The sequence below is a fragment of the Urocampus carinirostris genome, chromosome 6, assembly GCF_059441175.1.
Source record: "Urocampus carinirostris isolate Australia breed hairy pipefish chromosome 6, RoL_Ucar_1.0, whole genome shotgun sequence".
Lineage (NCBI taxonomy): Eukaryota > Metazoa > Chordata > Actinopteri > Syngnathiformes > Syngnathidae > Urocampus > Urocampus carinirostris.
The window spans coordinates 33,054,447-33,075,410 of record NC_142354.1 but is presented as its reverse complement, the minus strand read 5'-3'; positions in this window follow the sequence as shown (position 1 = coordinate 33,075,410).

The following is a 20,964-nucleotide window of genomic DNA, read 5'->3' as shown; positions in this document are numbered from 1 at the left end:
AAAAATCACAGTGACCAAAGCACTGGTGAGTTATTTTCAGAAGCTGTCTGCGGGCTACTCAGATGTTTTTTAAGAGGCACAATGATGGAGACCCCTGTTTTAAGGAGACTACTAAAGGGAGCTGCTTCCATAAACCAGAAGTAGGCTGCATTCCATCCTATAAAATTATCTGAACTAGACAATCAAAATACACACAAAGAGAAAACTCTGTTGACACAGTAGGTATAAGAAGTTCCCTTTTCCTAACCTGAAAAATGAGCCTGGCAAATGAAAAAGCCATACAGTAAATGTAAATCCAATCCCCTGATATTAATACAAGAGTGTCTATAGAATGACATAATAAATCACAGTTCGTACAGATGGTTGAAGGACTTGAATTTTAATATTGTGTTTTCAAGGTTTGAAAAGTGCTTGAATTTTGGGTGAAGTGCTTGTAAATGCTTGAGATTCTTGCCATGTTTTTTCAGCAATCTGACTCGGTAGACTTCGCATAAAATTACAAAATATAAAACTTTCGATTTATTTAGAATTTTGGGCTTGCACCCAACCTTAAATACATAGGTAGTGTTTGTTGGATCAATAATAATAATGATAACGATTAATCAAAAGTTATGATTATTAACAAAGTAATAATGTATTAATAATACAGGTTTATAAAATCTGGACCAATGGTATAGAAAGAAATGACATGGTTCATAGACACACATCTACATTTTGGTTGTTTGAATTTATATTTTTTGCTAAGAGTTAACAAAATCCCCCCCCCCCTCCCTTTTTCAAGTCTCATTGTTGTAAAAATAAAATATGACAGTTAGTCAAAGAAGACAATTAAGAGCCTCAAGATGTGTTACATAACAATGACGCAAGTTGCTCCCATTTTTGGCCTACCAGGAAATGTGGGCTTGTTTCAATAGGCTCTGGGTGTGTCAATAAGACATTAAAATTGACTTCCAAAATCCAGAATAACAAAAATGAATGCAATTGAGGGACTGTCCCAAATCCTTAGACTTTAACCCAATCGAGAATATAAATAAATAAATTTAAAAAATTACACTTTTTGGGAGGAAAACCAAAAAGTGCCAGGGAATCTTGAAATATTTTACACCAGGCCTATCTTGGAATTGCTATCAAATTAGATTCAGCGTAACACGGATGAGAACAAGCTCTCAGAATTGAATATTAGTTCAGTGAAAGTCAAAACAAATAGACAAAAAAATAAGTAAACAGAGGGACTTTTATTCTTCTTTAAAAAACAGTTGACGCTAGTTTTTATGACTTGGCCAACTTTGACACAAATCAAACTGACAGTCAGTGGTGTGACATTGAATTCCTCTTTCTGAAGCTAAACCGTGAAATGCATTTAAATTGTAAAACATATAAAAATAAATCTTCACTCTGGAGCAAAACTTGTTTTTCTCACTTTACTTAGAATTAGAATTACACAGTGTCCTTAGTGCTTTCAAATGGATGAACATTTAAAAAATTGTTTTTCGGGAAGGCTTTGCTATCATTTTGAATTGAATTGATTTGTCTTCATTGTCATTGTCGTGAACATTGTCTGCAATGAGATTGGACATGACACTCCAGGGTAAACACGTGATAAAGACTTAAAATAAGACAGAAAAATGTCTGCAAAAATATTTACAAAGTAGTGCTTAGGGATTGGCCAAAGTTCTAATAATAATGCAATGAAAAAATATTGCATCGTGACAATAGTGGAATTACGTAGTGCGTCAACATTTAGCTCCAAAAAAAATTCAAAATAAGCTTAAAAATAAGTTATGATTACTCATATTACAATTCAACCGGCGAAATATATAAGAACGTGAGCTAGGACAAGAGATACAATGTGGAGCTAATCTGTTTTCTCTTTCCATTCTGTTGAACTGTATCTGAATTTCTGATCTTCTGTTCTGATTGAAATTTGTAACGCGTCTGCAGTGGATTTCTAAACACGTTTTGTACCTGTGTTTTTAAGATGAAATGGACTTTTGAATAAACTTGTTTTTACTGTGCTGACGATTGGCCCGCAATGTCTAAAGAAACTCAAGAGAAAATAACGAATGAAACAACAACTTGCAGTTTTAAATATGACTGGATGTCGCCAAAGCCAGGCTCCACTTGCAAAGAACTCACTGTAGAGGCATTTGCTGTCTACCATTAATCAACCAGAGAAGATTGAGGGAGCCCCCCCAGTCGCTCAAAAAGGTTTTCTAAACTAAACTTCTATATAAATCTCGATTAGTGTGTATGTTCTTGTGTGTGTGTGGTTGTTTAGTGTGTGTGTGTTTGTATGTGACTTATAAGCTCCAAAACAGCTCAACTGATTCTTCAAAAAAATGTACACAGTTGTACTTCGTGCCTCCGTGAGTGTCTTTAGGTAGGTTTTGTGCCAAAACACCCCTATAAATACCAACAAAATCAATAAACATCTGCTTCCGTGTGGTCCGCTTCTGCGAAGTCTCTAATGCCTTCCTATTGGCCAGTTTGAGTACTGAAGCTCCCGACCACCGACTATTCCAAGCAGCCGAATCCAATCTTCTATCCGCTTGGCAATGCCGGGCCATTTTGCTTGTTTGACATAACATAAAAATAACAGGATGTGCTGTCTAAGGTCGTACAAGAAATAATAAAGATTTTAAAAAGCACTTAGATGTCTTCGCAAAAGTTTTGAAGAAGTTTCATCTCATTTCTATAATAGATATGAAATTCATTAACCAAGTTCTTGTATTCAGGTAAACATTTTCATTAAATGATGGACGAGTTGCCTTGAGTTAAATATAGAGTAAATATTCATTCAAATGTTTTACTTTTCTCTTTTTTCTTATTTCTTTTTTATTTTTTACAAATGCACAGTTTATAAACACTATATTAGATTAATTAAATCTCAGTGAAGGAAAAATATAGAGAAAAAAACTGTTAATAATTGTTTGATAATCAAATCTTACAACCCTGAATCATAATTAAATTGTGAGCCTCTGAAAAGACCCCCAACCCTCCAGCTTTGGCACCTTTTTTACTAGTCTGACCTCCGCGACAATGGTTTTTCTACCATGTTGCCTTGAGTTTTAATTAGTTTAACACCCCTGTTGTACATTAAATTAAAGTCAAATATTTTGACTCTCAACGTTAAAATCAGAACATCTTTAGAAGTAACAATGACATTTTAGTCAAGGCCAGAGTTTCATGAAATTAGATAATTTTCACCTCTTTTAGGCCAAAAAATAATATGTTGAAAGAAAACCTTATGCATTTTCTAATACGGTGATACAGTATTGATATAGTTTAGCAACAAATGTGCATAAAATACTATAAAATTGGATGTTGTGCATTTTTGTGCATGTAATTCTGTTTTTTCCAATCATGTCGAATTACAATGTGGCTTTCACACTCAAAATCTGACTACGCTGGTGTCAGTTTGAACAGAATAGTCATCTTAAAGGGACAGTGTTCCATATTCAGTTCCTCCTAATGGTACAACAACCTTTCATCCGGAAATAGACCCCATTGATTTGAAAACTAGGCAAAAATACATAAACTTTTATCCCAAGAGATTGGTATTTCTTTTACACTGTGGAATCCTTGATTAAGTCGGCACCATGTTTGTCCAGCTTCCTGCCGCCATGCTGTCCCGTGTGTCACTGGCCCTCGCTCTTAAAACAGTGCTATGTATTGGTCAAATATTGATATTATACACTGGAGCTTTAATAATGATTAAAAATGTATTATTTGAATACTATCAGGGCAGCACGGCGGCACAGTGGTTAGCGCGTGTGCGGCACAGTTCTACGGTCTTGGGAACTTCCTGTGTGGGTTCAAATCCAGCTACCGGACTTCCTGTGCGGAGTTTGTATGTTCTCCCCGTGCTTGCGTGGGTTTCCTCCGGGCACCACATTCCAAAGACATGCATTTCAGGTGGATTGGCCGGTCCAAATTTTCCCTAGGTGTGAATGAGCGAGCGAGTTGTCTGTCCCTGTGTGCCCTGCGATTGGCTGGCAACCAGTTCAGGGTGTCCCCTGCCCACTGTCCTATGATTACTGGGATGGGCTCCAGCACCCCCCGCGACCCTACTGAGGATAAGCGGTGCAGCTAATGAGATGAGATGAGATGAGATGAATACTATCAGTAGAACAAATTGCTAACACATCTCAGTAGCTATGTTTGGAAAACTGGTCTGGAGAGGGAAGACACACCACGGGAAGGGGTGCTCCGACAGTCCAGGTGGTTAATGGATCCGTGAACAGCTCGGCCACCAATTAGAAAGACGGCAATGTAGTCAATTAATATCACACCAAAGTGTCACCGTTAAACTGTTTTAAGCTACCGGATGCGTTTTCCGTTACTGTAAAACTGGATTTTCTGCAACCCTGACAGACTTTTCAGCAGCAACTGGCTCCCACTCCTAATCTTTCCCCATCTTCCGTAAAGTTTCACTTAAAAGAAAATAAAACAACATCTGGACTCCGCTGTGACCCTTCCCACTTTCTCTCCAAGCACATTGCCACCGCTCAGGAACACCGACATCATTTGATTGCACAGGGATTCCCAGAAGCGTTACAAGATGATAAAAAGAAGATAAACATGATTTAAGAGCTTTCTATCAGCCGGCCTCGAGATAAGTTCACCTCTGGCACCGTTTATTAGCTTTTCAAACGCAAAGCATGGATTGAATGTTCCTTTGTCATCATGCCGCCCACCCAAAAAAGCACCAAACTTAATTCTGTGAATATCTGTGCACAACCAGGAAGTGACACAAAGCCATTCATGAATAAAGACACAACCCATACAGTCTTCTGAGTATTCGAACCCACTAGCGTATTTAATAAATCTTAAAGAGTGAGGGGACTTTTTTTCCCTGTGAATATCATTTAAAATTATTATTTTTCTTCTTCAGTAAATTACAAATCAGGCTAAAAAATATGTACAGTTACATATTAGAGTGGTGTTTTTCAACAATTGTACTGTGAGACCTTGTCTAGTGTGATACAGGAAATTGCCTAATTTTATCCTTGCAAAAAGGCACACCGTTGTTCTTTGCTTTCTTCCAGTGATCAGCCAAGTAGTTGTAACATGCATCCATATCACAGTGTTCATTTTACCTCTGAAAAGTGATGGGTCCCGGGGACTCGCATGCTCAAAAATCTATGGGTCCCAACAGAGATCTATGGGTCCCCAAAATTTCGTGTTATCGAGGTTGAAATTGTAAATTGGTGACAAATGTATAATAAAAATATATATATATAATCATCACGGTTTATTGGTAATACAAATCAGTTATCAATTCAAGATTTTTCAGTTCATATATTCTTTGTGGTTTGCTGTCCCGCCACAGTTGTAATGCCTTCTCAAGGTCCAATCCATTATCATCCTCCTCATAGCGTAACCAGGAATATAATTTAGTCCATTTTGGCAGAAAAGTCCTTTTCTTGCTAGGAGTATTCTTTTGTTTATTTTCTTTTGTCGAATCGTTCGCTTGAACACACGTGTTTTCTATGCTTCTGCGATCTTTCAAAGAATTTCTATACCTGTCAACCACTCCTAACCCTTACAAAATATTGTATTTTCCCTTACAAAATGATCTTACACCATATTTTCTTCAAACTTGTTTATTTATGTAGTTTAACATGTTATATTGTACATGTGTTTCGTTATATCATATATATTTTTAATTAACATTTTGTTGTGAGATACTGAGTTGCTCGACATGAATGAGGTTTATCATAAAAAAGGTTCAAAAATGAAGTAGCTTGGACGTTTACCGTAGAAGGAAAAAATACATACAAATATACTTAAGTAGAATAATACATCTTCTTATTCAAATTATTAATTCATTTTCTGCATCAAATTATTGTTGGTAATATACCGATTAAAGGGATAACCACAAACCTGTCTTTTTTTTCATTTTCTACTTTTCTACTTCCTTTTTTTCTTAACTTCTTTATACAACATAATTCGTAATATCAATCATCAAAGCAGGTGAGCCGTTTGAGAGCCGGCTCTCTTTAATGAGTTGAGACAAAAAAGCCGGTTCTCTAGAAAAAAAGACTGACTTCCTATCACTACACAACTCGAACTTGTTTGACTTGATTGATTTGCAGTTTCGTGATAGTCGGTGTATACCGGATGGTACCCATAATTGACAAATTTGGGTTTTTCAGTACGGATTTTCTTGTACGTCGTACACGTTTTAAAATGCATAATAAACGTACTTTGTACAGCAAAAACGTACAGGTTGACAGGTATAGAAATTCATACCTGCCGGTTTTTCGTGCCGGAATTATTGCCGTTGTTATCACTTTCTGCATTATGTTTCGACTTATTACTGACATTGAAGAAATTACCATTTTTGTGTTGATTTTCACCTTCCCTCGACGACAACCACCACAACAATGACGTGATCTCGAAGCGCCGAGATCGGCGTGCAGACGAAAACTCGAACCGCAAGACCAAAACAACAATGGCGGATCTGCCTGACGAAAAGTTTGGAGTGCGGTAAATCTTTGTTAAAAAAAGTAATCGGGTAATAATGACAATTTTGTGTCAAAAAAGTTGCGTCCCGGGGACGCACGTTGATTTGAGACTATGCTTCCCCAGAGAAAATGATGCGTCTAGGACGCAGGGACACGGGCAAACGAGAACACGATATCAGTAGGAGGCAGCAGATTAGAAATAAGTTTACATCTGGCATCATTTATTAGCTTTTCGAAGACAAAGCATGGACTTGATGTTCGACATACACAACAAGGAAGTGACAAAAAGCCATTTGTGAAATGCTGACGCGACCTAAACAGTGTTACGAGTATTAAAACCCTTTAGCCAATTTGAGAATTCATATCGGGAATTTTTTTCCTGTGATCATGATTTAGATTCAGTGTTTTTTCTCCCTCTGTAAGCTACAAAGTAGGCCAAGGTTAAATATTAGAGCATCGTGGTCAAGTCATGTTTGTTTTTAGAGCCCTAATTACAAGAAGTCTCAAAGGGCTGTACAGACTAAAGACTATTATTGCACCATAATCTATGGTGAGACTACAATGCTTTATATTTTTATTTGAGCAGTAGGAACGAAGTTTTTATCAAAATGGAATATTACTTCTGGGCTTTATTGTTTATACGGTTGGTTGGTTGAATGGATGGATCCCTTAACCCCTAGGTGTTATGATTACTGATGTGACTCTCCTTTGGCGCCAACTGCCGTGGGTTCTGATTGGCTTCCATTCAGTATTTGTAACCAGTCCTGTCTGTCCCCTTTTGTCAGTCCATCTGCGAACCTCAGTAAACACTAGGCAAGCCTCTTTCGACCCTGACTCCCACCTATCCCGTTTTTTGCTCCCGTCAGTCCCCGGCTGCGACCCGTTTTTTTATCCTGACTGCGTCTCTCCCGTCCCAGCTTTCGACCTATTTTTCTCCCGGACTACGTCTTTTCTCCTATTTTGGCTTACGACTCGCTTCAGATCCCGACAACGTTTTTGCTCTCCTGTCCCAGCTGCTGACCCGCTTTTTCCGTCCCCGACACTGCCATCGCTCGCCACGGAAGATCCGCTTCCGCGTTCGGAGCACAATCCAAGTATCAGAGCGACTTGCTTCCCGTGTCCAGCGAACACCGGATCGTGGGCGCAACCCTTTCTCTTTCTTCCAATAAAATTTGTGAGAAACGCAATGCAAGTGGGTCCTGTCTCCGTTCTGGCCCTGACACTAGGGTCACAGGGGGCACAATTTCCTGTGGTGTGTCTTGGGCAAGTATAGCCTGGTGGCCCTCATCCTTCTCCAGGCCAACATGATTATGCTACTTATCTTATTATATATTTTAGATAGATAGATAGATACTTTATTCATTCCCATAGGGAAATTCACACTTCCAGCAGTATCCTTGTGTTGAAAATAAAACAATAATAAAGTAAAAGGAATATAACACATAAATACCCAATGTAACGTGTTAATATAGAGTATTTAAATAGTGCTACAAAAAAAATCACACTGGGTAATATGCAATGTGGTGGTGTGGTTTAATGTGGGCTTTTACGCCCCCGGGTGGAGTTAAAGAGCCTCATGGCATGAGGAAGAAATGATCTCAGTCTGTCCGTGGAACAAGACTGTGACAGCAGTGATGGTTTTGACGTTCAATTACTATTTTAATGTGTTTTTAGTACTCAGAAAGATGTTTCTTATAGCTATTTAGGGTTAACTTGATTTATTTTAAGAACCTGGGAAAGAATGTATTAGTTTTCAGTTACTCTGTATTGGGAACATTTACTCAAGTTATGGGCAATTCAAGATATAAGCATTATCCAGGAACAAGGTTATCTCGTATTTTAGGTATCACTGTATGACATTTCTTTTAGACATTTTTAGGATAATTTATTCCTCGATTAAAATTACGATATGGACGTACTGGTGTGTAGTACTGTACATCGAAAAACAAGGGTGACCAGATGATGAAGGTGCTGTATCTGTTGGGGATCGGGAGGCTTCTCCTGCTGCTGGTATCCATGAAGGGCAGTACTGTCTGTTTCACGTGGCGGAACGAACCCATACCCATAAAAGACGGCCTGGAGAAGGATGGGTGTGGCCAGGCTGTACTCGGGGCAGCAGTAGCTCCGGGACCAGGTTTGATTCCCGGCTCCTGCGAGGTAAATGTCAAAGTTTTAAAAAAAAAGAAAGGTTTAGAAAACGGATTTTTTTTTTAAACCGTCAATATTTCAAAATTAACTTTTTCACCAATGTTACTGGGAATCATGGGGCTCAGGAGGTAGAGCTTCTCTTGGGACAAAAGAGGTCTCAGGTTTGATTCCGGGGTTTTCCAAGTTAAAAGTCGAGGTTTCCTTGGGCAAACCATTAAAGCCCTAATGCCTCGGATAAGCAGGTAGGTGCCATGCATGGATGTCGCCGCTATTGGTGTGTGAGTGTCTGTGTGAATGGGTAAGTGTGAAGCACATTGTATAACGCTTTGGGAGATCTTCAGTGACTTGAAAAGCGCTATATGAATGTAGACCATTACCATTACAACGCATATTACAAGCAAGCACTATGCACAAATGCTTTAATGAGGTTTTAAGTTTAAATTTTACTTGCAGTCATTGTTGATTTGTTTTCCTTTGCTGTGTCTTAGAAGAATGGATATAAGAAATTATTAATATTTATTTTTTTACAATAAACTACCTTCAATAAAGAGCAATTGGTCAAGACATGTGCTTTTAATGTGTCACAAAAGCAAACAACATACTGTTATCACCACGTTTATTTTTTCAACTAAAATATGAAAGCCACAAATGATGCAATGTGATACTCAAAATCTCTTATCTGTAGAATGGTATGATGCTGTGCTTTGAAAAATAACAGCGTCCAGATGATGAAGGTGCTGTATCTGACTCAAATCAGGATGTTCCTCCTACCTGTGAGGGAGAAAACTCCTACCCCAAGAATGCCATAGAGAGGAATATGCACCACCACAGGAAGTAGTGCCCCTACGACCCTGCTGGTTAATTAGAGCAAGATTTTTCAACCAGTGTACCGCAAAACACAAAACACAGAATATTCATAATATCTGGAACAATGGTAAAGAAAAAGATGCAATGGTAAATGGACTGTACTTATGTAACACTTTACTACACACTCGGGCTGTCCAAAGTTCTTTACAATACACTTCACACTTTACCCATTCACACACACACACACACCAACAGCATATTGGAGGTATTAGGGGTTCAGTGTCTTGCCCAATGACACTTCAACATCAACTTGACTTAACTTGGAGGAGCCGGGAATCAAACCTGCAACCTCTTTGGTCCTAATCAACCACTTTACCTCCTGAGCCTCTGTCACCCCAGATGATTCAAAAACATTTACAACTCGGGTGTATGATAGAGGTAAACTACATCTTTCTTTGCAAAGAGTTTATAAAATGCATCGCCTTCCTATCCAAAGTCCCATTTTGGGAAATTGCCCCATTTTCTATTTGCAAAAAAGCCCGCCATTGTCCGTATCTTTGCTTTCTTCTATTGAGCAACCATAAAATTCATCCATATCAGTAGGGGGCAGCAGATTACGTTTTTTCTTTTTATGTACTATTTATCTGCTCATGACGTATTACAGGAAAATATGGATAACGTATTATGTTGATGTAACTGGTTAAGATTGTGCTGAAAAAAAATGTATCAAATTAATTAAGTAAAAATCTGGCACATACTGTCTTTTCCAAACTATAAATTAAAAAAAAAATCTTGCCATAAATTTAAGAATTTGCCTTATTGACTAGAAATACAGTAAATAAAATCAGGAATGCATAATTACAAGCTAATTCTTCTATATATGTTAAGATTTTTGAGTTTTTCCTTGCCCTGATGTAGGTTTTAGATCAAGGGATGGTGTAATTGTAGTCTGTGGTTTGCAATAGTCTGTGGTCTGTAAAGCCCTTTGAGACTCTTTGTGATTAAGGGCAATACAAGTAAACATGACTTGACATGACTTAATGATATGTTAACTCTGTATGAATTAATCAAGTTAATTCAGTTGTGAAACCAGATTTCACAATGCTTATGTTCTATGAAATGTGTGTTTTTCTCAACCCTTGCTTTTACTGTGATTACGTTTTTTACGCCTAAATTATTTTGTTGCCTAAATAAATTTTTTAAAAATCTATTATTTTATCATTATTGAGTGTTCGCGTGTCAAATGATTTCTTGTATATATCATGTGTATGGTTTATACTGGCTGAATAAGTTAATACAATACAATAAAATACAAAGAAATTGACTATAGTTTTATAATCCATTGTGGTCATTGTGGCTCAGGAGGTAACGCTCTACAGGTCATTCATTTAGCTGAATTCTGCCGTAATCTGGGATTATGTCATATTTTTCGCCTGTTTTACTAGTTTCACTATACAGTAGTATTTTTCAGGCAGGGCTTTCCTCTTGCCACTCTTCCATAAAGGGTGGATGTATGCAAAATACGACTAATAGTTGTGTTATGCACAAAATGTTCGACCTTAGCTGTTTATACCCGCAGGTCATCCAATGAGACCACGCACCTCTTGGTTGCTTCTCTGATTAGTTTTTACTTGTTTGGGCCAAAGTTTAGATGGACTGCTAGGTCTAGGTAGGTTTGCAGTGATTTTATGCTCTCTCCATTTTAATTTTCATTATTGCTTGCAAAATGCTCTAAGATATGTGCAAATACTGCAAAATATTCTGGCGTACTTTTCCAGCTTTGAAGATTTCCACCACTTTACCCAGACCTGCCTGGTGTCATCTTTGGTCTTCATAATGCTGTCTTTTCTTTTGGGGGCAATACTATCGTCAGACACTTTATATAATTTTCAATATTGCTCGGGCTGAAAATGGCACCCGAGCTCTGAGTTGGATATCACGGATGCACCCTTGAAACATTAAAAAACACTCAACTACCTCACTCTTATTTTGCTTCCCAAAAGCTACTAAACTCTTCCATTCGGCACAGTTTAGATTATTGTTGCGGGCTGTACACAAACAGATATTCATGAACACATCAGCTGTAAAAGTGTCAAACTCCCCGATCCGGCTTCCCTCCTGGCAAAACTTGCTCCAAAAGAATTATTTTCCCTCGAAGATTCATTGTAAGTGCCCGGTCTACCGCGTAAATCATTGTCCCGCTTTTCCCTGTTAGTTCTTACCAACGAATGACTGTCAACGTTCTCAGAATCTGCTCTTGTGTATTCTGAACACGGTAAAAGAAAAATGACAGTTCATATTGTGAACCCAGCCGGCAGCGGATTCAGTAACAGGACCTTCTTAAACCCTGCCAGAAAAACGCCTCAGGGGAAAAAGAATTCCTCGGAATAGGTTATCTCACATACACACATTTATGAGGTGAGCTTGAACCGAGCTCAAAAACTACTATTTATTTACCTTACTCAACGTGTAGTAATTTGCGTAACAGGAACCCAAATGCTTTCGGGACGTTTTTTTGGTGTCGCATATTCTAGCACTAGAAAACATATTTGCTTTACTGCATCCGGAGAGACAAAAGTCCACAGGCCTTCTGAGAACAGAGCTCGCTTGAGGATTTCTAGGAAAGCATTCCCATTGAGCGGTACTGTATCAGTGCACTGTGCTGCAAATGGCAATGATTAGAACTCTTAAATAATAACATATGTCGGAGTGTGGACAATCCAACATATACATGTGAGCAGGAATATTTGGAAAAGTTCTAACATGAAGGATGTTCCAAAAGGGAGTCCTTTGAAAAAAACAGAAATGTCTTGTTTTTTTTAGCAACAAGTGAATACATTTAAAAGTATCCGTGTAGTTTTCGGAAATCTGTATACAAGAAAAAAGCTTTAAAGCAGGGGTCATCAAACCTTTTGAAGCTGAGAGTTGCTTTTTTTTTGTTAATTAGTGTGAAGGGCTACCAGTTTCATATGCATTCATAAAAAGACAAATTATGATGTTAGTACTGTTTTATTATGTTATTAGTAGGTTGTTACTATTAGAGTTAAATAGGCGCAGTTAACCTCTAAAACATGTCAACTAAAAATCAAATTTCCTGGAAAATCACAATGCCCCAGTATTGTTGAGCATTTTCAGAACCGGTCGGCAGGCCAATCAGCTGACCTTAGGGGGCACCCTGTTCCCACGGGCACTACATTAAAGACCCCTGCATTAAAGGGACAGTGTGATTCATTTGACCACCTGATAAACCTCAGCTGAATGATGTAATGCAACCAAAAATGAGAGCTAAAAAGCACGAAGAAAAAAACAGATTATGGAGACCAAACACACCCTTTACTTCTCTTTTTCTGACCTGCCTTTTTGAGGCTCTTGGGTACCTGTAGAAACAACATGGCGCACAACTATGTCAGTTACCTTTAGGTGAGGCTCATGTTGTGTCAAATAAATAATGATTTTAGGACCTACAAATGTTTTTATAGACTGCATGTTGATACGATAGTTCATGTATTGTGTTTATTATTTAAATCAATATTGGTATGATGAATAAAGTTTTTATTTTACCACTAGGAGGTACTATATAATACACCCTGTCCCTTGAAGAAATGTGATTACCTTTTTAAAATTAAAGACTAAAATTGCCATTCTTAAACCTCTTAGTGATTCAACATTTTAGTTAGAACTGTCATAAAGTTTACATAATTTCAAACATTCTAGAAAACTACTTAATTGGTGAACGAAAGTTAAAAAATATTGGAGAAAAATGGTGCGTTTTTATCACTTATAGTCTCTGTATGTTTGTATTTTCCTAATCAGACTGGAATTGTATTCAAGAAATGGTTCCCTGTCATTGTGCCTTATTTCCTTGAAGTCTGATATGCATACTAGTGAAATGCTTTCTGACACACTGGGCAAAGGTTTTTTGTTCTTATACATTGGTCACTTACACTCCTAAAATGATCTCATAAACCTACGTTAAAAGCCTACAAACATCCAGTTCAAATGTTTTCAGACACATTGGTAAAAGGGTCGCATTTGTAGAAACTGGTCCAATACACTCACTTAGACTACTGACATGCTCTCATAAACCTATGTTAAAAGCCAACAAACATACAGGTCAAATGTTTTCAGAAATATTGGTCAAAGGTTTGCTTTTGAAGAAACTGGTCCAAAACACTCACTTAGACTACTGACATGCTCTCATAAACCTATGTTAAAAGCCAACAAACATACAGGTCAAATGTTTTCCGAAATATTGGTCAAAGGTTTGCATTTGAAGAAACTGGTCCAAAACGCTCACTTACATTACTGAAATGCTCTCATAAACATATGTTAAAAGCCTACAAACATCCAGTTCAAATGTTTTCAGACACATTGGTCAAAGGGTCGCATTTGGAGAAACTGTTCCAAAACGCTCACTTACACTACTGAAATGCTCTCATAAACCTATGTTAAAAGCCTACAAACATACAGGTCAAATGTTTTAGGCTCATTGGTCAAAGGGTCGCATTTGGAGAAACTGTTCCAAAACGCTCACTTACACTACTGAAATGCTCTCATTAACCTATGTTAAAAGCCTACAAACATACAGGTCAAATGTTTTAGGCACATTGGTCAAAGGGTCGCATTTGGAGAAACTGTTCCAAAACGCTCACTTACACTACTGAAATGCTCTCATTAACCTATGTTAAAAGCCTACAAACATACAGGTCAAATGTTTTAGGCACATTGGTCAAAGGGTCGCATTTGGAGAAACTGTTCCAAAACGCTGACTTACACTACTGAAATGCTCTCATAAACCTATGTTAAAAGCCTACAAACATACAGTTCAAATGTTTTCAGACACATCGGTCAAAAGTTCGCATTTGGAGAAACAGGTCCAAAACGCTCACTTACACTACTGAAATGCTCTCATAAACCTATGTTAAAAGCCTACATACATACAGTTCAAATGTTTTCAGACACATCGGTCAAAAGTTCGCATTTGGAGAAACTGGTCCAAAACGCTCACTTACACAACTGAAATGGTCTCTTAAACGTACTATGTCAAAAGCCACCAGTAGGTGCGGAAGTCTCTGACAATGTCTTTTCTTTCACTCTTATGCATGAGAGCATTTCAGGTGCAAGAGTGAGGGCCAATACTGATTTATGGCCCAGAACATATCTGCGCATGCACACCCAAACGCTTGTAATTTTTTAAGTAGGTTATTTACATTCCCAAAAGTGAGTAATGGATCGGGAAGTAGATTTGTAAAGAAAAAAAAAAGCTGGATTTACCTGTAATTCATGCAAGACACAGTAGGACAGTTACGGTATTGTGTTTCCCCGGCAAACACGTTTTTCACATCATAAGAATCATCTTAATTCTCTGAGTTCTTTCTCGCCTTCTTATTGTTTTTATCATTATCTAAAAAAAGGATTTTAACGGTCACAAAGTGCAACGCCGTTTACACAAAAATGATCTTGAATCTCCCCTTAAACAAATGTCTGAAAATGTGGGAAAAATAACATAGAGACAGTAAATAGTCTTGAAAATATTTTAAACTAAGATCATAGTTTAAAGTATTTGTATACTTTATTTTATTTTTAAAAGGTTGTGCATGGTGAGCAAGGCATTCCACCCGACTCAAGAGAATTTTCAATGAAGTGGTGCACGTCTGTGTTGTAATCCAGGGGGAATATGTAGTTGAGGAGTTCTCAGCAATTAAGCTACGATAGTTTTATTTTGAAGAACCCGGCCCATTGGGTGATTTAATCCATCCCGCCGTAAAATACTGAGTTTGTCAAAAAAGAAGCGAGTCTTTAGGTCATTCCTACCAAAAGTTATGATTTTTTTTAAATAAATGTAAATCTAATGCTTCTTCTGACTGCTAGAGGGCAGTAAAGGATTCCTCTCAGCTTTAGTAGACCAGGCCTAGTAGTTCGATCTGATGTAGTCTAATCTTATTGCCCGTGCACTGCTAAAACTTTTATTTTGTATTTCTTTTTTATGCATTTCAAGTCAGTATGACAATTAAGGCGGAAAAATATATTTTTCTGTATAGCGTGGTGGGTTGGTTCAGGTGTAAAACTGTATTCACTCTACTTTTAAAATAAACCAGGTAATACATTCAATGTCTAAAATGGAAATATTTCATCCCTGTTGTTTGTGAAAAAACATGTAATACGTACAGTGCCCCCTTGTTACTTCGTGCTTCAGTTATGGCTGGTTTACTGCTTCGTGAATTTCGAATTGAATAGTTTTCATTGTCATTGATATCAGAGCAATCTGCATTGTGTTCTGAGCAGACACCACACAGTAAATGCTATCACGGGGCAAGTAGCGAGCACTTTGTGTGTTGAGTGAGCGTGAGTTTGGTGGGCATGACTGTCTGTGTTCAGTGTCCTGTGTTTTTATTTGTAGATCTATAATTGTTATTTTGTTACAGTTGTCTACTCTCAGTTGGTAAGGATGTCATCTCGAGGTAAATTTGACCCCTGAGGGCTTAAATGAAGGTGCGACTTTGGGAATTTTCATATTTCGCGGGGGGTTCCTGTTCCTCATTAACCGCAATAACTGAGGGACTACTGTACTTAAAAAATATCCCATGTCATCCATGATTATATATAGGGTATGCTACTCAGTAGTCTCAATGATAAAGCATAATACTGAAAAACGACAGTAAGCTAAAAAGTTGACATTTGTGTACGAATCCGGCCCGCCATAGAACAAGGGATTGAATCCGGCCCGTGAGACAACACTCAGAGAAGTGCAAGAGAAAAACAAGCTGCAGGTTGAAATATGTCAACTTGATGTTGCCACAGCCAGGTTCCTCTCACAAAGACACTGTACTTGCATTCATTTATTTCTCTCTCTCTCTCTCTTTCTTTTTTTCTCTTTTCCACCCCTTTTCTCCCACTCTCTGTCTCTCTCGCTTTCACTCTCTGTGTCTCTATTTTACTCTTCCTTTGTTGCTCTTTGTCTCTTTCTCTCTGTGTTTTTTTAACTTCATTTGCTCTAACTTCCTTTTTTCCTTTTCTCTTTTTTTTTCTTTCTCTCTTCCTATCCTATGCACTTTCTTTTCTCTCCTTCTGTCTTTCTATTTCTCTTTGGATTTCTTTCTTCCTCTCCCTTTCCTTCCCCTTCTCTCACGACTTCTCTTTTTATCTCTTTTGTTTCTCACACTCTCTCCCTCTCTCCCTTTTTGTCTTTCTTTGCCCCATCCTCTCTTCTTTTCCCTCCCTCTTTCTCTTATTTCTTTATCTCTCTTTTTCTTTCTCTTTAATCTACTAGTCTGGCCCCCGACAGAATGTTTGTTCTATCGTGTGGCCCCCGAGTTAAAATGAGTTTGACACCCCTGCTCGAGATGGTGCTATTGCTAATCCGTAGCCACCGCAGGCCATCGACATGAATGTTGTTTCCGTGTCGTCTGGCTGTTACTTGGTAACGGTAGACCATCACCAAGCAATAACTAAAAACCAAGACCATAGCCCTAAGTTTTCAAAGCATCACATCATAAAACACAGTTTTTTTAAAGCTGACATAAAGTAGTATCCTTTTTGTTAACCAGAAAATATGTTCACATTTTTTATGCTGAGTTTGAATCATAGAATTAGAATTGAAAGGATTTACACAAAAACAGCTCAACATAGGCAAGGTCATTTAGTGCATGATCAAATTTTATATAGCCTCTGTGTATGATTTCTACATTTCTATAAATCTGTGTTTGTGTGTGGAATGTGGGAGGAAACCCCAGAAGAACATGCAGTTTCCAAATCGGAAGGTCGAGCAAGAGATTCCAACCTTCAACCGTGAGTACTGACTGATCTGTCACACTTCTAGCATAAATCAAAGCATTTTCTCAGACGTGCTTTTGGATTTTGTTTGATTCACTCGAGAGAACTAACTAGGAATGTAAAAAGGTTCTTTTCTGTCGTTTTTTTGTATAACAGCTCGACAAATCATAAGTAGGGTAAGGGGCAAGGTCATTGAGTGCAAGATCTGCCTCATGTTCTGTTCCCTGGCCAACAAAAGACTGAATATACGAGTTCCAAAAGAAGTCGCCCTGCGCTTTTCTATTTGAATGAAACATTTTTGTCCATGGCAAATACTAATAGTTTAGTTTTACTTCAAACAATCCATCGACAGGGTTGGGTAGGGTTACTTTAACTTGATTACTTTCAATTACTTTTGGATTACTTCAATACCAAATATGCAAATAAAAGATAAAAGAAACTAAATATGAATAAAATTATGACTCACAACACATGGTAAGCTTTCTTTACTGGCTTTGATCTCTTTGATCTCCAGCAAAACTAACATAAAATGCGACAGAAACAAAATGAAAAGAAATCCAAACAGCTTGCCAACATCATTTTTGCCGTTCCATGTATACCGATACTCCCCAAGCCTGCACAAATCTTAATAATTTTATTCATATTTAGTTTCTTTAATCTTTTATTAGCATATTTGGTATTGGAGTAATCCAAAAGTAATTGAAAGTAATCAAGTTAAAGTAACCCTACCCAACTCTGTCCATCGAATATTCACTAACACTAGTCAAGTCAAGTCATGTTTATTAATCACAAAGAATCTCAAAACCACAGATTTTTGCAAACCTCAGACTATTATTACACCATCCCCTGATCTAAAACCTACATGAGGGCAAGGAAAAACTCAAAAACCTCAACAGGAGGTAAATGAATAAACCCTGAGGAGGGACCTCACACGAGGTAATCCCGCTTCCTGGGTGACCAGGCTGCACTGGATGTTGCAATAACAAACAATACACAGATATTGTCAACATCAATACTACCCCCTTAACGCGTTAGAGTACCGCTTTTGTCCCCCTAAGAACAGCAATCGATTTAAAAAACAAAAACAGATTATTTCAAATTCAAAGAACAAAACAATCTTCACCCCAGACGAGTATTTGGAATATACTGGAGGCGGATTGTGCTTTAGGGTTAGGGTTAGGGTATAGTACACGATAACACCTACCACTTGACTTGATTGTCAAAAGGTTGGCATAAAGGTTTCAACTACTGTATAAAATGTCACCGTGTCAAATACTAATAGTTCACTATTACTTCAAATATTCATTCATTCATTATTATCCTCAGTAGGGTCGCGGGGGTGCTGGAGCCCATCCCAGTTATCTTTGAGCAGTGGGCAGGGGACACCCTGGACTGGTTGCCAGCCAGTCGCAGGGCACTTACTTGAAACAATTCGTCGCTATACTTCGATGGAAAAACTTTTGGGGGATTAATAATTTTACATGAACAACAGACTTTTACAAAGTATTTTCTATTTGAAAGTATGTGATTTTAATCATCGAAACTTAATGCAACAATGGCTGGTTTCAGATTTTAGATCACGCGTGCCGAACCCATGGCCGAACCCAACATACTTGACTGGAGAAAGGCACAAAAAAAAAACTTGCTGCATCACGTTAAACAATGACTTGCAGTTTTAAATATATCCACTGGATGTCACCAAAGCCTGGCACAATTTGCAAAGCACCCACTATTGCTGTATTTGGTGACTACTATTAATCAACCAGAGAACATCCCGATGTTATTTTACGGAAAATAAAAGTCACAGATGCGCTTTATAAGGCAAAAGAAAAAATACAAAATTTAAAAAAAAAATAGCAGAAGTTTAAAGAAGCTTTTGTTCCATTTTATAATAGATATGCAATATACCAAGAAAATTCCTGAACACAGGTTGACATTTTTATATTAAAAAAAAAATCATAAATAGATAAAAAGCAGATAGATTTTTAAATCATTAAATCAATCACTCAAACGAGTTTTCTTGAGTTAAATAATCAGTAGTGGAAATGAATTCAATTCTTGATTTTCTTCTTTTTTTAACCAAAGAAAAGTTGATAAACATTTCAAGAGATTCTATCTCAGATAAGGACAAACAACATTGTGGAGGAAAAACTGTCAATAATCGTATTTTTGATCAAATCTTAAATACCCGAAAAACAATTTAATTGTGAGCCTCCAAAAAGACCACCAGCCTTCCAGGACTAACACACTATTTAGACCCCGTGGGAATGTTTTTTCTACAATGTGGCCCCGGAGCTAAAAATTAGTTTGACACTGTTTTAGATGATGCAGGTTTTTGGTTGATTGCAAAATAGAATAGTATTTTTCGACTGTTTTGGTCGCGACCCCTACTTGTTATTTGCGCTCTCTAGTGGCTAAAATTTACCAGACAGATGATGGCAATCCGACGACGCTGTTGTAAATATCTCTTTCTTAGATCTGTTTTTGTTCCGGTCGGAAAATATTGCCAACCAGGTCTGTTTTTCCCGTGCCCAGGAAGTGTAGAAAAGAAACGCCCCTGCCGGGCACGAGAAGTGTCTTCAATGTCGAGGCGGTGAATTCCCAGAATGAAGCGCTCCTCACCGGGGGCGGTCCGGGGTGGGGGGCGGAGTCAACGCCAGCTTATTCCTGGAAAGCGTGTAGAGAGAAGCCAGCGCTGTTTCCCGGGAGCGCGCACGGCTTCAGCGAACGCAGCAGCCGGCGGGCGCTCACACAGAACAAGAGGAGGGGCGCACGCGCCCTCACGCACACGCGCTCGTAAAAAAAAACCCAATACAAACAAGTGTAAAACGGAAATATATAAATCGCTTTACCAAAGAATTGTCGTCCTTTTCCCCGTCAAAAGTCGCCTTGTAATCTATTGACGCGTGTTAGAAAAGACCACTTGTCGGCAGGGGGTGGGTCGATCCAAATATTGATATTATCGATATTAACCCTCGCGGGACGCAGGTCCATATAATAATAATAATAATAATAATAATAATTTCCTTGTATTGTCATTCTGTGTAACAATGTACACAGAACGAAATGTCGATTGCACCTGACCCGATGCAGCCGCAGCCAAGAGAGGGCGCCGCCGACCACTTTTTAAGTCTTAGGAATGACTCGGCCGGGGCGCGAACCCGAACCTCCCAGTCTCAAAGCGGGCGCCTTACCATCTATTATGTGCATTTTCGTGTTTTTTTAAATTACCAATCAAAGAGAGAGCATTGAAAAGTAATCATTTTGGTTGTGAAAACATGTAGTTGCTCAAAATGGCTTCGTGCTATGATTTATATGTGATTGCAACCACATGTTATAAACAAAACATGCTATCTACGTGATTTAGACGTATAGACATCGATTATAATCCAGAATATATTATATATGATAATCCTAGTGAATTACAATGTATCTCCCCATCCTTTCAGTTTCAGGGAGTAGACTCCTAACCCCCCAAAACGACCTGAATAAGGATGGGCCACGCTACATTACCCAATACACACCACAGAAAGTAGTAGCGTGGTGGGTTGGTTCAGGTGTAAAACTGCATTCACTCTACTGTTAAAATAAACCAGTTAACACATTCAATGTCAAACATGGAAATATTTTATCTCTATTGTTTGTGAAAAAATATGTTATACAGAATCCCCTTATTACTTTGCGCTTTGGTTATGGCTGGTTTGCTGCTTAGTGAATTTTAAATTGAATTGTTTTGATTGTCATTGATATAAAAGCAATGTGCACT